This window comes from Phalacrocorax aristotelis, chromosome 4, assembly GCF_949628215.1.
Source record: "Phalacrocorax aristotelis chromosome 4, bGulAri2.1, whole genome shotgun sequence".
In the NCBI taxonomy this organism is placed as follows: Eukaryota; Metazoa; Chordata; class Aves; order Suliformes; family Phalacrocoracidae; genus Phalacrocorax; species Phalacrocorax aristotelis.
Window position 1 is genome coordinate 57,723,259 of NC_134279.1, and position 17,005 is coordinate 57,740,263.

The window sequence follows — 17,005 nt, forward strand, 5'->3', positions numbered from 1 at the left end:
CTGTCATTAATTAAATTTGGCTTTACTTCCCCCCCAACTTAAAGAAACCTGTCATTTGTTAGCTGGGTCAGCTGAACTGTGTGCACATGTGCCTTATGTGCCTTCCTTTCATTGTACCTGGAAGCTAGAGGTGTTTTTCCAGGGGCTTTTTGAGCCTTTTATGGTGTGGAGCCATTGGAACTGCACAGGAATTTCTGGTGTGTCTATATAGTTTCTATGCACTCTGAGCAACTGATCAGCAGTGACATATTAACTCCATGTTAGAGTTCTGAGCAGCTCAGGTATCAAGTTGTTGGGCTACTTGGGTCAGCAGCAGGAACATCAGCTCAATCAAAACAAACAAAAAAGCTAGCTAAAATACGCTGCAAACGGAAGAAAAGGACATGGGTTGTTTTAAAAGACTTAAACCTTTTAGAAATATTTAGGGCAAAAGCCATCCAAAGTTCTGCCTCCTTGTTCTGAGCATTTTGCTCTGCAGCTGGCTGTATTTCTTTCAGTAGCAGCCCCTGTGGATTACAGTGCGATAGAACTTCTCAAGGTGGCCAGGATGACAGCTCTTTCGTTATGCTTGTGCAGTGTTTCGTCTTACGGAGATCTCTGTTTCTGTGCTGTAATATGTAGAAAGGCAATATCATAGATTTGTTATTTGGTTTTGTGTGCCCGCACCCCTCCCTGTGTGTTAAAAAGCAAGTGCCTGTGCATAGGAGTATCACACTGCAGTGTTTTGTGCAATGGAAAGTTGGCTTGTGAGTGTATGAACAGAAGTGAAATTGTTTTTTTTTCCTGCCCTGTGTATGTATATGATGGTGGACTGCTAAAGGTGCTTTACTGACATGCATGTCTTCTAGTTAGCAAAGGAAATTCGGTTTACGAAGGCTGGAGCAAGGGCTGAAAGCAGGGAGGTCCTGTCCTGGCTGCTGCCACTGATGGTGACTTTTGTCACTTTCTGCTGCTGTGATTTTGGGAGACCCCATGGCCATCTACTGCTGGGTTAAGGCTGCTTTACTTGATTGGAACAAGCCAGTGTTAACTTTTTTAGACCTGCCCAGACAGTGCACCATAGCTGAACTGTGTGCTATTTTAGGTAGGTGCATGAAGAGGGTGACTTGCGTTATCTGTTAATGGGAAGGGTGCTAATGCTTTGGAGGATTCCTGTCATTCTTGCATTGCAAGTTAGTCTGGGCTTTCACAAAAAGAGAGGCTTGGTGTTTATCACAAAAAACCAAAGGTGTGAGGTGCTCATGTGGCCTCATGTCCCACTATGCAGTAGCTCTCCAAACTGCCTCTCTTGGTTGTTGTCCTTGGGACTGTTGTTGCTGAAGAATAAGTATATCACCTGTCTAGAAGGAGCTGCTTTCTTCACTGCTGGCTTGTGTGTTTTGGATAAAAATATGGTTAGGCATTTGGGTATATATCTTTCTTTTTTAAAGCTTCTGGTTGCCTTACACAATTCTTCCTCTTCCTGCTACTTCTGCCTTTTCTGAGCTCCAACAGGGACAGTCCTATCATGGCACGTTTCTTGAGGATGCTGTAGCCAAGGTCAGTGAGTCAGGCTGGGCATCACTAAATAAGTACAAAAAAGAATTAGCTGGATATAATGACTGTCCCTCCCTAGAGATGTTTGTCTAAGCACATGTAAAAGTATTTGTGGACTGAAGTTTGCTTCAGAACCGTAGTCAGCATGCAGCATGGTGAGTGCATGGGAGGAGCGGCTTTAAGCTTAGCATAACCAAGCAGTAGTTTGAGTGCAGAGGGATGCCTCAGAGTAACTTCTCTGGAGAGAATGCAGTAAGGTACCACCTAAATGGTGAGCAGTTGTGGTTCTTTCAGACATGACTTAACGTGTTCAAGTACAGAGGGAGGAAATATTTGAGAGCTTTGCAGTGTGCTTTTCGGAAGATAATAGTAGATATTTCAGCAAAGCTCATGCTAGGAACTTTCTAAGGAAAGACTTGCTGTGAAGAATGTTCCAGGAGGCTTAGTTCAGAGGTGCAGAAGTGAACATGCTGCAGTGTCATTGGCAAGGATCATGCCTCTGGCTGACATGTGTCTCATGGTGGACACTTGTGATTTCTCCCTGTTTAAACTAGTTAGTCTCATTACATTGGTAGGGAGGAAGTTGAAGTACTCTGTTTTCCTTCAGTGGTGTTGAAATTAGTTGGATTTATGACATCAAGGGAGGAATGTAAGCCATAAGTAGAAAATGTATTCCAGTTTTGCTGTATCTAACAAGCTCTTATTTTTCAAATTTATTACACTGGGTAACGTTATGCTTTACCAGTCTGAGGTAAGTATTTTAGCAAAACTGAGTGCTTATTCACTGGTTTCCACGTCTCACTGAAACTCGGTGCTTTGCAAGTGCTTTCTGTTCCACTGAACTTCTGTTTTCTTTATTTTTTTGGACTACTGCCTGGTATTGCCATTTCATGCTCTTGCCATAAAGCGGTGCATTAAAACAGGATGCCTTTGTCTGTGCTCAGGCGCCACTGTTTTGAGGGGGGTTAGTTGGCAGGAGGGAGCGGGTGGCTGATGCTTACAAGCCCCCGGAGGAGCCAGGCAAAATGGTGCCCATTCATGGGGCCCTGGTAGTAAAGTATACCTTCCCCAGTTTTCCCTGCTGTTTTACATTGGCTCTGCGAGTATCTAAGCTGTGAAGTGCTCCTGGCTCCTGATGCTCAAGGATATTTTGGGTAGTTGAACATGGAGTGCCTCCGCCATCTTCCCTGCAGTCTCTGGGCAGCAATGAGGGCAGGGAGGCCCTGTGCTGTGGGGCCACCGGTGAAATCCCGCTTGTCCCATTGCAAGCGCTGCTGAATCCAGGCTGACCCTGTGCTGATGAAGCTTTGGTGGTAGGAGCCTTGTGCCCTGTGGTAGACAGATTCAGAGAAAGGTGACATGGCTGAGACCGTGTGGTCCTTAGCCGTAACTCTAGGGAGGCAAGTGCGATTGCCTTGGCTGTCTTCTGCTGCTTCTGGCCTGAGGGTGGTGGAAGAGGAATGTAGCAATGGACGGCTCTTGCTACGCTGTGTTCAGCGATTCCTTTCATCTAGGTTTTTTTTGGGCGCTCTCACTACTAAATCCGCAGTAGTCTTGCTGGAGTGCAGTAGTTCTTGAAGTCCCATGCAGTTTCACTTGGGAATTGTGGATATATGAAGAATTTGCAGCAGACGGGGAGGATTTCCTCTGTCCTTGATAAAAATAGTCTTTGGCTAAGGAGGAATCGCAATTCCCAGAAACTTAACTCGATGCACTGGGAAAAAATTGGCCTGTTGGGAAGTGCTTGTTGCATACTTGCTTAGGAGCTCCCAGAGGGCAGGTGGGGGGTACTGTCTCTGACAGCCGAAATGCCGAGAGGAGAGTAGCTGTGCGTGGGCTGTGGGAGAGGAATATTCCATAGCAATCAGCTGTTGTTGGCTGTGGATTAATTTTCTGAGAATTTCGGAAATTTGTCTTGGATATTTGGGGCTAAAGATTAACTGGTGTCTGGAGCTGGTGTCATCTTCAGAAATGAAGACTAGCAAAAGGAGGGAAGTGAGTACCTGAGATTACATATATTTCTGATGTTAAAATCGACATTTTATACATTGTAAGAGAGATAAATTGTTGTTCTGCTTTGCAGTTCCCCCTTAGAAAAAAATTACACTTTCTTTGAGCTCTGATTATTTATTTACAAAACAGAGCTATTATGTTGTCCTCCTTGATGTTGTATTATCCCAGATTAGTCCAGAGGCATGTATGCATGAGGACTTAATTGGAAAACCCATAAACAGGCAGTGTGGATGAGGGAGCTGGTGCTGCTCATGCTGGCCCTGTAGTGTTTATAGCAAGCAGAAGCTGTAGTGGGACCTGCCTGGCTATACGGTGTTCCAGAGATGTAGGGTGACTGTATACTGCAGTATGCTGTCTGGTGCCCTTTTCAAATTAATAATGAACAATGCTTCCTCTTGTTGTAACAGTACCATACCCCTGCAGCAGGTGCCGATTCTCACAACTTATCTGGTCCCTGATTCTTTCCAGGTCAGGAGGAGAACAAAGTTGTTGTCCCTATTTCCCCTGCGCAAGTTGACAGGTAAAATGATGTAACAGCAGAAGTGCAATTTTGACAAGTTTTGCCAGGTGGATAATGCATACCAGACTGGTTTTGCTACTAGGTCACATTAAACAGGGTAATTTAAATTAATGTATTGTTGCTGTGTCAGAAAGGACCTCCATCTCAAATTAATCAGTAAAGGTTTGACTCTATTTAAGTGAGTAATATGCTTGCTTATTGCTTCTTCCTACTTAAAAAAGGGTTGTAGTGAGTCTGCTGTTACCGACCATGGGGAATGAAAACATTCAAAATATGAACTGTGGTCCTCTTACTTAACCAGTTACCATAGAAATCCAAATAAAGAATGCTCTGCAAATAGTGTAAATATAGCACTTAACTTTCACAGCTCTCACTTTCTTAAAAAGACATGCCATTGTTCAGATTTCTGTCATAACTGATCAGTAAGGGCTACTGCACACATTCTGAATAAAATTGCTGTGAAAGTGCTGTATTTACACTATTCACTAAGAATTCTCAGTATCAGAGAACTTTTCTATTACTGATTTTTTAACATGAATTTGTCGTTGAGATTGGCTGTGGTAAATGAGACCAGAAAAAGCTGCTTTGCATTCTTTGTAAGAGCTTGCAAAATGCTCAAGATTTTATGGATGATGACTGAGTTGCCTACAGAACTGTTTCTATAATTCCAGAGGGAAGTGTGACACAGTGACATGCAGGGCAGCCAGCTTAAAGCTGCAGCTAGAAACTCGGGAAGCAACAAGATGTCTTGTCTGGAAATGTGCTGTTCTTTAGGGACCACTCTGACTCTCCCCTGATCTGGCTTTCTCACTCAACTCTTTGCATAGCCTAAGAACGGGGAACGGAGGCGAGCTGGCTTTTGGGTGTCTTTGGCCTCTGCAAATGCATGGTCTGACTTAGGGCAAGTCGGTGTGTGACCTAATATCCTTTTAGGAGCTGAGAGCTATTGCAGAGTAAAGCTGCTCCACGTTTCCCCCGCTGTCCTTAGGAAGATGTATTATGCATGTCTTATCTAGTGGGACCTGATGGTATTTTCACTACTTCTCCATGTTTTCAAAGTAAATATTAAGACTTTTTTTTTTAAAGCAGTCACTGTGGTTTCATCAGTTTTCATCTGTTTCTAGTCATCTCATATAATGTAAATTGCTTTCGTGTTCCACTGATACTTTTTTTAAAATTTTTTTTTCCTAGGGCTGTCTGGCTGGTAATAGTAACCTCCTTGCAGAAAGAGAGCTAAACATGTAAGAATTTTAAATAAGTTTCCATCTGGTGTTGTTTTTGGCTTGGTAACAGGAATAAAAATGTTTTGTGTTTTTTACAAAGTAAAGGATTTTTTTTTCTCCTTATAATTAAAAACTGAATCTAAAGAGCAAAATGGAAATTTACAGATCTCTGGAGCCGGGTCACTGAGCTGTGCCCTTATATCAGCATGCAGCTGAAGGAAACCAAAAAGCATCTGCATCATGTGATAGGTAGGCAAACTGGGGATTTTTATGGGCAAATCTCAGCAATGTAGCTGTACGCCTAAGATGCAGTGCTCTTGCAGGTTTCTAAATTAACTTTACAAGTCATCTGTAATTAAACCAAATATAGTCCCATGCCTACATCACGTTCGGGTGTTGGACTGTCCAGTACTTCTTTGGGTGTTGGCATTCCAATAGCTGCTCGACATCCTGGTGCAGGTTTGGAGAAAACCAGGCAGCAATTCTGGATGGGGAGGTTAATGTTACTTTCTTGAAATCTTCCCCCCCCGCCGCCCCTTTTTCTTTTCCTTCTCACTGCTGTCACTTCTCACCTTGTCCTGGTGTCTCTGGCTGGGTGAGGTGGTTGCTACTTCTTGTCTAGGGAGCACCAAGGCTTTTGCAGACATTCTCAATTTTGCTGCATTTGTCCAGAAAATGCAGGCAGCTTTTCAATGGACAGGATGATGTTACATGAGGACAGTGCTGGGAGGTCTGCTCTTCTTCCTCAGTGACTGTGGTGTTATTCGGTGTGGTTGGTGCTGGTCTGTTGCTGTCCTTTGGCTCTGCACTGTGCATGCTGCAGAAGTGGCCTTGGAAGGTGCTTCAGCTCCATGTCACTCTAGTCTGGTCTGACCAATATACCTAGCTTGAGGTGCCTTCGTAGGGAAATCACATCCCTTCCTGTGGAGGACTGGTGCCTGAATGTACCTCTGAAAGTGACATGGAATAATACAGGCATCGCTCACTGTGGCTGAGACCATTTCTTTTTGAGGTCAAAAGAATCTGTAGGACGTATTTATTATTCAAGGAGTATTTGATAATGTTTCAAGTCTGTTTTCTTGATGTCCTGCCAAAAGAGAAATAGTTGTTTCAGTAGCAATTTTATCAAATTTCTGTGATAAGAAACTGATCTGAACTCAGTGATATTTTTTTAATGGCTCTGCAATTTTGCTCTATTTTTCCCATGTCCTGCTTTCTAAAAAGCCTACTCAGCAAATCTAGCAATTATATCAGTTGACTATCGGCTGTGTTTTTAGATGCTTACAAAAATGTAGATGGCAGAACTTTATCTAAGCAATTCTTTCCTTAGATTTGTGCTAATATGGTGTTTCATTTCTTTTCCATCACTAACTCAACAAAATTGAGAGCAGTTCTCACTAAGGTGTAATGTGACAAAGAAAAGTTGACTTTAGATACAGCACTGTCAAGTAATTACAGTCTAGTGGGCTCATATAAATGTAACTTGAAATATACTTAATTGCATTTGAAACAATTTCACCGTCAAACTAATAGTATAGTTTTTGGATGTTGTTTGACTGCTTGTAGCTATTGGCTCTTCTTCTTTTTATCCTCACAATTTTTTAAAGATTCTTTTTTAAAATTTAATATTTAATTATTTAATAAACTTGTTAATTTTAGTTTCTTCAACGGTTACCAAAATTCAAACATTTCTAGTTTAAGGGCTCTTCCATATTCCCCTCTTCAAAGGAACAAAACAGCACAGAATTGCTAAACTGAAGGTTAGAAAATACAGGTGAAAAATTTACAAGTCCCCAGCTTCTGACTTCAGTGAGAGCAGGGAGGTCAATGTGAGATCTACCTGCACTACTCACGAGCCATGTCCAGGTACACTGGACATGCCTTAGCATGCTGATGAATGAGGTGGAGTTATGCTGCTTTCAGAGAAACAATACTGCTTTTTTCTGTATTTATTTTTTAAATTATCATAACTAGCAGTGTCAAGTGAAATCACCAAACTTTGCAGCCCTGTAGTTTTAAGAACTGTATGTAGGTGTGTAAGCCATTCAGTTTTGAGTGGTGCAGAAATAAAAGCTTCAACTTAATTTCTTCTGTTATAATTGAAAGTAAGAGAGGATGAGTATATATGGGTACAGAAGGTTTTCTGGTAGAGGAGTTATTGCAGAATGAAAAGCATCCTTTTAGGCTTTGGGCAGAATGAAAATTAATATTACAACTAAGGTAGTGAGCTACTTCTGGAAGTGGCTATCCTTAATCCTTTTTTGTTTGTTCGGGGGTTGTTTTCACATGTTGTGTGATATGGCCCTGCCCTCTTGTTTCAGCCATGCCAGGGGCATTTTTTTTTTTTGTGTTAATATCAGTCACTGGGAGTTAAATACACTGTCTGTGTTCGTCCTACTCCTTCTAACCCCGTGTGTGTTCTGCTGGGTTAGCTTCCTGCATAGGCTCCCTGCCCAATTGAATGGGTCCCAGAACAGGCGCAGGAGGATCAGGAGGCATGAGAAACCTCGCCTTAGGCCCAATATGGCTGGGGGGGCTCAGGGTGTGCTGAGCCCACCAGGGAAGTGTGAACCCCACTGAGCAGAAGTGCTCTGGAAATCCAAATTAAAGCATTTCTTTATTTGGAGGGGGAAAGGGGAGAAAGACCCATTGCAGAGAAGCAAAACTTGCATGGTTCTTTTGTTTCACTGGATGCAGCAGTCTCGGATTTTGGGTGCAGTGGGTTTTTTCAGAAACACCCCAAGAAACTTCTGATAGGGGAGATGTGATCTGTCAGGACTCTTGTGAACTGGAATTATGCAAATTGAAGACAGACACTGGAATGCCATGGGTATTCATCTCCATTCAGCGCTTCGTAGTAGGTAAAAAAGCAACTTTTTACTCTTGAATCCTTAGTATCTCATCATATATTGCCATTGCTGCTGTTTCTGATGTGTGCTCCTGATTGGCTAGTAATCCTGTTGCTTACTTTATGACACTGTTGTAGGTGTGAATTCCCAGAGGTATTAGTCCTCTGGGTTTCCTTTCAGGTGTGATGAGGAGGAGGCTGACTTCTGTTGCACGCTTACAAGAAACAGTACTCCGAGAGATTGCCTCTTGCCTGTGTAGAATCTGGCTTCTCCTCCAGCAGCAGGGTGGTTACTGTCAGGGTGTTCCCCTGACAATTATCATATTGATTACATGGTGCAATTTCCTTGTTCATGTTAAATTGCAGCAGTTCTGTGCCACTTCCAGCTTAAGGACCTTTGGCACTAGTTTGGCCTTGAGTTTTGCAGACATCAGATATGCTATATTGTAGTGATCTGTCAGAAAAGAAAGCACTGCAAAACTTGAATGGAGTTTGAGAATGAATGTTTCTAATACTTCTCTAGTGTAAGCATTGGCAGTATAAAGCTTTTGTGCTGTGGAAGACTGCTGCAGCTGGTATCAGGTTTAAATCAGTCATTGTGTTTGACAGCTATTCTGACAGCTGGTACTCACAGTTGGGTATGCTGCAGCATCATCATCATCTCTAGGGAAAGCTAAGATGTTGTGCCTGAGCTCAGGTCTCTCCCTTTCACCATGAAAGATTTATCCTTTCATGGAACTTTGCATCAGTGTTAGGTGCTTTGGAAAAGCCTGTATAAGTAGATGCATTTTGATAATGATGTTTAATTCTTGTAGCTGTTGACCTGTAAGGATCTGGTTATGTCCTGTAAGACACTGAGTGTCATCTCCTGCAATTGCTAAGGGAAAATTATGATTCATGACACCTTAACAATTGATCAATCTTGAGCTGTTCTTATTATTTCTTGATCTAAAAGAAGTTGGCTTAATTTGCTGCATGTTTGCTCACAACTCAACCATAGTGTAGTAAAATGAGTGAGGATTAAAACTATCCTGCTTTAGACGTCTTGCTGTTGGAAATTGCTTCTGTGGGTTGCAGTGTTGATCACTAATGAGCTGGTGCAGTAGTTACTCAAAAGACTAGCTCTGTTAGGAAGATGATACCTCCTTACACGCTCCAGTCATAGGCTCGGATATGTACATTAACCTGTAGTTCAGCCTCAGGTTTATTGTTGTTCACAGTTGCATTCCACCAAACAGATCAACTGAATGGGTTGCTTTAGAACAAATGCTGTTGGGTCAGGACCATTTATAGAGCCTTGGGTTTTCTATGAGTTAAGATTAATCCTAGCATTAGCTTTGTGCTTCGCTCAAATGCGGGTATTTATTACCTGTTTATTCTTATGCATTGGAACATTAAACTGATACAGTAGACTTGTTATTAGCTAGCATAAATTGCTGCTTCGTTCATCACATAAAACAAATGATCTTTATATAGCTGCCTTTTTGTTTAAGTGCCTTACCTTTATCTGAAATGAAAGAAACCATAAGAGCACACAATAACAGTATAGCTTAGGTTTACTGATGATAATGTGTAGTTGCATATTATCTTTTGTCAGTGGCTCTGGAGATGTCTTGCAGACTTTCAGCAAGCCTCTCCTGTCCTGGAAATTAGGAGTTAAGAATATCAGAAGATGGTGTGATTCCAGGCAGCAAGCTGCATCACAGCAGTAGGTGACGCTAGGCTCTTCACTCATGTTGCCTGCCTTGAGTGGGCAGGTTTGGCTGAATTCCTGAAGATCCATCTTATCTTGCAGCGGCTTTGATGTAAGAATGGTTAGCCTGAGTCTCCTCTGACTGTTGAGGTGTTCTTATTTGTGAGTAATAGGTGATTTCCATTTTGTATGGCTCTTACTATGTCTCATTTGCTGGTTTATCACTTTCTTGTATCTTGCTGTGCTTCTCTGGTTTGGAAGTTGTGTAGAGGAGACCACCTCTGACTTTGAGTTTTATGCACAGGACATACCTCAATGGAGGGTCTCTAAGCAGTGTTAAAACGAGTTATTAATACACTCATAAAGGATGTTACAGGTTCTCTCTTCGGGGTTGTTTTAACACACCTGTCAAAAAGCCACTGGTACTAGTTGTGGTGGTTGTGGTTTTTAGTAGGTTTGTAAACCATCCTACAGTGGGCTTAAGCAATTTGTACAAGGCCCTTCTCACTGTTACTAGTAAAATAAAATCCTTGATCTTCCATTCTCGAAGCTGTTACTTTCTTTAGCCTCAGCTATGATTTTTCATTAGCTTAATAGTTAAAGTAATCTTGTGACATTGTTTCAACTGATACATAAAAAAATTAAATACAGATGCCTTTCAGTATTAGGTATGCTGTAGCTAACTAATAGGAATACACACCACACAGCAGCATGGTTGCAGGTATTTACCTTTTATGGTACTTGAGGTGGTGATTCAGCCTAAGGAAGTCTGAGGTTTATTGTAATTCCAGGTGTGCTCTCTTACTGTGCAAATAAAGGAAATGTTACCCTTGCTAAACCGCATCTCTGAAGAAGACACAGAGGCTTGAGAAACAAGTTTTAAGTGTCAAAGAAGAATCTGGTCTTAGAGCACTATCAGGTGAAACAAAATAGCTTATTGAAAACCTCTACAGGATCTCTCTTTTTTCCAACTGTAATCACTGTTCTTATGTTTCGTTATCTCCAGTAATCACCATTGCTTTTTTCTTTTTGCATAAAACTTGACTGCCACCTTTCTTCTGAACCGGGCCCTATTGTATGTATATACAGGTGAATAAGCTACATTCTGTGCCGTGGGGAAGGTTTGCAGTAAAAAGGTGTGCGTACTTGACTACTTTAGATTTAGTTTCTAGCTGTTTTTTTTACTTAGTAAAACTTATTAAAAGCTTTGCTTGTGTGATAGACAGATTGGAAGGAAAGTGTTTTCCACAGTTATTTTTAAAGGAGTTGCGTTTGTTGTAAATGTGCGAAGGCAGCACAGTATTTTAAACTTTTATGGTACCTTGTATCTTCATCAGGTCAAGATAGGCCTTGTCTAAGTTGGGTTAAATTATACCATCGGTCGTGTTTCATGCATCAGAAAATTGATGTTAATTTCAAAGCAACAGTTGTACTTTTTAAATGAAAAATGGTAAACAATGGAATTTTTAGTCAGTTCTTATAACCTAACCTTTCCTCACAGCTGGAGAGAAAATGCAGCATATGTTTGGAAAAGGCAGACTGCTAGGCTGTGTGTTTGTATTTACAGGCAGATGCCCCCTGTTTCACTGTGATATGTAGGTTAAGCTCCAAGAAGAAAGTTTTGAGGTAGCTGGTTAGACTATCAGCAGTATAAGCACAGTTTGGCTTGTAACTTGCTGAATGGTGCTGGAGTTCAGAAAGGGCAGAAGGCAAGCATGGTGCTGGCTGCAGCTTGGGCCGCTGGGGATGCCTGGCAGCACCTCGGTTTGTTGGGCCTCTGTGACTGTACTGGGTTTGTGTGGCAAGGTTTTGGTAGCAGGGGTGGCTTCTGTGAGAAGCTGCTAGAAGCTTCCCTTGTGTCTGATAGACCCAGTGCTAGCCGGCTCCAGGACGGACCCACTGCTGGCCAGGGCTGAGCCCATCAGCGATGGTGGTAGCGCCTCTGGGATAACATATTTAAGGGGCAGGGAGGGAGGGGAACCAAAGGCAACTTCAGCCAGAGAGAGCAGTGAGGACACATGAGAGGGACAACCCTGCAGACACCAAGGTCAGTGAAGAAGGAGTGGGAGGAGGTGCTTCAGGTGCAAGAGCAGAGATTCCCCTGCAGCCTGTGGTGAAGACCATGGTGAGACAGGCTGTCCCCCTGCAGCCTGTGGAGGTTAACGGTGGAGCAGATGTCCACCTGCAGCCCATGGAGGGCCCCACACTGGAGCAGGTGGATGTGCCTGAAGGAGGCTGTGACCCCATGGGAAGCCCACACTGTAGCAGGCTCCTGGCAGGATCTGTGGATTCCATGGAGAAAAGAGCCCACGCTGGAGCAGGTTTGCTGGCAGGACTTGTGACCCTGTGGGGGACCCATGCTGGAGCAGGCTGTTCCTGAAGGACTGTGCCCCGTGGAAGGTGACCCATGCTGGAGCGGTTCATAGAGGACTGTCTCCTGTGGGAAGGACCCCACACTGGAGCAGTGGAAGAGAGCAAGGAGGAACGAGTGGCAGAGGCAATGTGCGATAGGCTGACTGCAAACACTGTTCCCCAGCCCCCTGTACCGCTAGGGAGGGAGGAGGTTGGGAAATCGGCAGTGAAGTTACGCCCAGGAAGAAGGCGGGGGAAAGTGTTTTTTAGATTTGGTTTTATTTCTCATTAACTTACTCTGATTTGATTGGTAATAAATGAAACTAATCTTCCCAAGTCAAGCCTGTTTTGCCCACAATGGTACCCACAAGCCTTTTGTTGTATTTTCTCTCCCCTGTCTAGCTGAGGAGGGGAGTGACAGTGTGGCTTTGGTGGGCACCTGGTGTTCAGCCAGGGTCAACGCCCCACAGTAACCTGGTTTTGGAAAAAATCATGCTAATTTGAAGGAGAAGAGGATTGTTGTCTTAAAAGGTATCTCTTCAGAAGTCTTTTTGTCCATTTTAGTGTCAGCATTGATCTGTCCCAAAATTAGGGAAGTGAGGGATGGTTTGTGGTTTGTTTGGGCTTTTTTTTTTGAGAAACATAAGCAGTTACAAATAAGCTATCAGAATATACGTGGCAGAATTGAAATTACTTCAAAGTATTCTTTACCAAGAGGGAAGTGGGTGTGACACTGGCAAGGAAACATTGTCCCTCGTCTGGAAGGGTTGGTGTCTGTTGCACCCAGGACAGGGGGAATGTGCCAGATGACTCAGATAACATTTATTTCCTCTCTTGAGGTCTGTTTTATTTCTTAGAATCATAGAATGGTTTGGGTTGGAGGGGGCGTTAAAGATCATCTAGTTCCAATCCCCCTGCCAAGAGGTTGGACAAAGCCCCATCTAACCTGGCCTTGAACACTTCCAGGGATGGGACATCCACAGCTTCTCTGGACAACCTGTTCCAGTGCCTCACCACTCTCATAGTGAAGAATTTCTTCCTTATATCTAATAAAAATCTACCCTCTTTCAGTTTAAAGCCATTACCCCTTGGCCTATCACTACATGCCCATGTAAGAAGTCCCTCTCCAGCTTTCTCGTAGACCTCCTTTAGGTACTGGAAGGCAGCTATAAGGTCTCCACAGAGCCTTTTCTTCTCTAGGCTGAACCACCCCAATGCTCTCAGCCTGTCTTCATAGGAGAGGTGCACCAGCCCTCTGATCATTTTTGTGGTCTTCCTCTGGACCTGCTCCAACAGGTCTATGTTCTTCTTATGTTGGGGGCCCCAGAGTAGTCTACGTTGGGTCTCACCAGAGTAGAGGGCAGAATCACCCCCCTCAAACTGCTGGCCATGCTTCTTTTGATGCAGTCCAGGATATGGTTGGCCTTCTGGGCTGCAAGTGCACATTGCTGGGTCATATTGAACTTCTCATCAACCAACACCCCCAAGTCCTTCTCCTCAGGGCTTCTCTCAATCCGTTCTCTGCCCAGCCTGTATTTGTGCTTGGGATTGCCCTGACCCATGTGCAGGACCTTGCACTTGGCCTAGTTGAACTTCATGAAGTTTGCACAGGCCCACTTCTCAAGCCTGTCAGGGTCCCTCTGGAAGGCATCCCTTCCCTCCAGTGTGTTGACTATACCACACAGCTTGGTGTCGGCAAACTTGCTGAGGGTGCACTCAATCCTACTGTCCCTGTCACTGACAAAGATGTTAGAATGCTGGTCCCAATACCAACCCCCTGAGGAACACTTCCCCACTTCGACTTTGAGCCGTTGACAGCAACTTTTTGAGTGCAACCATCAAGCTGATTCCTTATCTGCCGAGTATTCCATCTGTCAAATCCATGGCTCTCCAGTTTGGAGATAAGGATGTCGTGCAGGACAATGTCAAATGCTTTGCGCAAGTCCAGGTAGATGATGTCAGTTGCTCTTCCCTTACCCACCAATGCTGTAACCCCATTGTAGAAGGCCACCAAATTTGTCAGGCATTATTTGGCCTTGGTGAAGCCATGTTGGTTGTCACCAGTCACCTCCTTATTTTCTATATGCCTTAGCATAGTTTCCAGGAGAATCTGGTCCATGATCTTGCCAGCCACAGAAGTGAGACCAACTGGCCGCTAGTTCCCTGGGTCTTCCTTTTTTCCCTTTTTAAAAACTGGGGTTATGTTTCTGCTTTTCCAGTCAGTGAGAGCTTCACTGGACTACCACAGCTTCTCAAATATTATGGGTAGTGTCTTAGCAACTTCATCTGCCAGTTCCTTCATGACCTGTGGAGGCACCTCATCAGGCCTCATGGACTTGTTCACCTTCAGGTTCCTTAGATGGTCTTGAACCTGATCTTCTACAGTGGGTGGTTCTTCATTCTCCCAGTCCCTGCCTTTGCCTTCTGTGACTTGGGTGGTGTGGCTTGAGCACTAGCTGACAACTTTTTTGCCTCAAGTACTTCAGCTTTCTCCATATTCTGGGTAACCAGATTTCCCATTTCCTTCCAGAGAGGACCCACATCGTCCCTAGCCGTCCTTTTATCACTGATGTACCTTAAAAGCTTTTCTTGTTGCCCTTGACATCCCTGGCCAGATTTCATTCTCTCAGGGCGTTAGCTTTCCTAACCTGAACTCTGGCTTCCTGGACGGATTTCTATGTATTCCTCCCAGGCTACCGGTCCTTGCTTCCACCATCTGTAGGTTTCCTTTTTGTGTTTGAGTTTGTCCAGGAGCTCCTTTTCATCCATGCAGGCTTCCTGGTGTTTTTGCCTAACTTTCTCCTTTTTGGGATGCATCGCTACTGAGCTTGGAGGAGGTGACCCTTGAATATTAACCAGCTTTCTTGGGCCCCTCTTCCCTCCAGGGCTTTATCCCATGGTACGCTACCAAGCAGATTCCTGAAGAGACCAAAGTCTGCTCTCCTAAAGTCCAGGGTGGTGAGCTTGGTGTGTGCCCTCCTCAGTGCCCTAAGGATCTTGAACTCTACTTTTCCATGGTGCCATCATAATAGAAATCTTTGCTTGGCTTGCAGCAAGCACAGTCATTTCCTGGTTATCTGGATTCACAAAATTAACCCAGTTAAGGGTTTTTTGGGCTTTACAGGATTTTTGAAAGCCGCCTTGTGAAAAAGGTGGCAACTGCTAGTGGGTTTTTAACTGTTCTCCTCTTCCTTATCACTGGTTTCTTATACAGAAGTGGGAGGAGAAGCTGCTGCTGCTTTTTGGTCTGTCAAACCGCTGGAAGTGCCTCTTTGGGTTGTGTGTCCAATCTTCATTAGGTGTGAGGTAGACTACCCTGTTCGCAGCTAATGAAGCACCGTAGTAAAATAATTTCTTCTTGCCATAACTTAGCTACCCCACAGCATTAGATCTGAAAGCTGGTTTTGCTGACTGTACCAGCCGGATGAGGTTTATGTTAAATTTAAACATAAATCGTCATGTGCCTGTATGAAGACCAACAAAGAAGGGATGTTGTTTGAAATCTAGTGGTCTGCTGCCAGTCAATGACCATTGTGAATACAGGTATCCCTAACTAGGACCTTATCTTCTAGAGCAGTATTTCACTGAGTATGGTGAACTTTTAAAAGTATTGTGTATTTTCTGCTAGTTTGATACAGTGATCCTGCAAAAAGATGAGCAGCAAAGCTTGTCTCTTAAGAATACTTGCTGAATGGCAATAGCTGGGTTTTTTAATAATCCTCTGTGTTAAGGTTTAAACATACAGCAGTATGCTTGTGCTATACTGATTATGGATTTAATTTTTTTGTAACTAGAAATAGATTTGATTTTTTCTACTTCCTTTAGCAGAATATCCTTAGGTGAGTTTACAAGCTGACCGCTAGAAGTACAGGCAGAACCAGGATTAATTGGAAAGATGATCGGTAATAAACACCCCAGGAGATCAGGTGGCAGATGACAACTGGCATGAGTGCACTGGGAATTTTAAGGTGTCTTCTCAAATCAGGTTTTCAGACACATACATGTCTTGGCATATTGTATGCAAGGTGTGTGGTGGTTGTTACAAATTTGTTTAATGGTTGATTTCTCTAAAGATTTGATAAAGACTTGGCTAAATGTAGATGTAATTGAAAAGGAATATAAAAACCCCACTGGTGTTAATTACAGAAAGAGGGTGCAAAACTGTAGCCCCACTGATTTAACTGGAAAAAGGTTTTGTCTGATTACTGCTGTGAACAAGGACTCAGAAGCATTCTCCATTGATTTAAGATCATGCCTAAATTATTGTGACTGAAAGTACCTTTGCCTTTAGCGCTATTCTCTCCCTTAGGAAGAGATGCGCAAGGCTTCCCTGGTTTCTGTTACATTTTCTAAACTTCAGCTGCCTTCAAACTATAGTGTTGGTGGTTTTTCAAGCTCTACCTTTACTTTTGCTTTAATACTAATGCGACTATTGCATAAACTGTTTGGCTTGCAGGAGCACCGATATCTTTTTATCAAGCAATATTTCTGACCAGTATACAGGGTCTTTCATGATGTTTCTCTAAGTGAAACCCCGTTGCTGCTTGTTATGCTCCACCTCCTGCATCTGCTGAAGCTCCCAGGGCTTCTGGGCATTGCCCAGCCTGGCTGATGTTTCTGACAAATGATCTATTTAAAAATGCTTGTTACTGTGGTCAGCGTATGCCAGATGCTTCTAGATCCTTCGGGGGTGTGGTGCTTTTGCTTGACCGATGTTGGGGCCACCCTCCTCTCCTTTCCCTTGTGGCAAGGAGTGAGCAGGGCTGTCCCTGTGTCAGCTATTTCATCCTCCTGCTGGACTTTCTGAGAAGGTGGAGGAC

At 43.5% G+C, this 17,005-nt stretch overlaps 1 protein-coding gene across 12 annotated transcripts in view; it reads left to right on the top strand.

Annotated features, from left to right (window-relative positions):
• APBB2 (amyloid beta precursor protein binding family B member 2) overlaps nucleotides 1–17,005 on the top strand; it is a 199,697-nt gene that overhangs the window by 33,678 nt on the left and 149,014 nt on the right. The window contains exon 3 of one of the 12 annotated variants that reach the window (XM_075091601.1): nucleotides 5,261–5,310. The exons of the other annotated variants lie outside the window; for them this stretch is intronic. The gene's annotated coding sequence lies outside the window, so the exon portion shown is untranslated. The remainder of the gene's footprint in view (nucleotides 1–5,260; nucleotides 5,311–17,005) is intronic. 12 annotated transcript variants of the gene reach the window in all.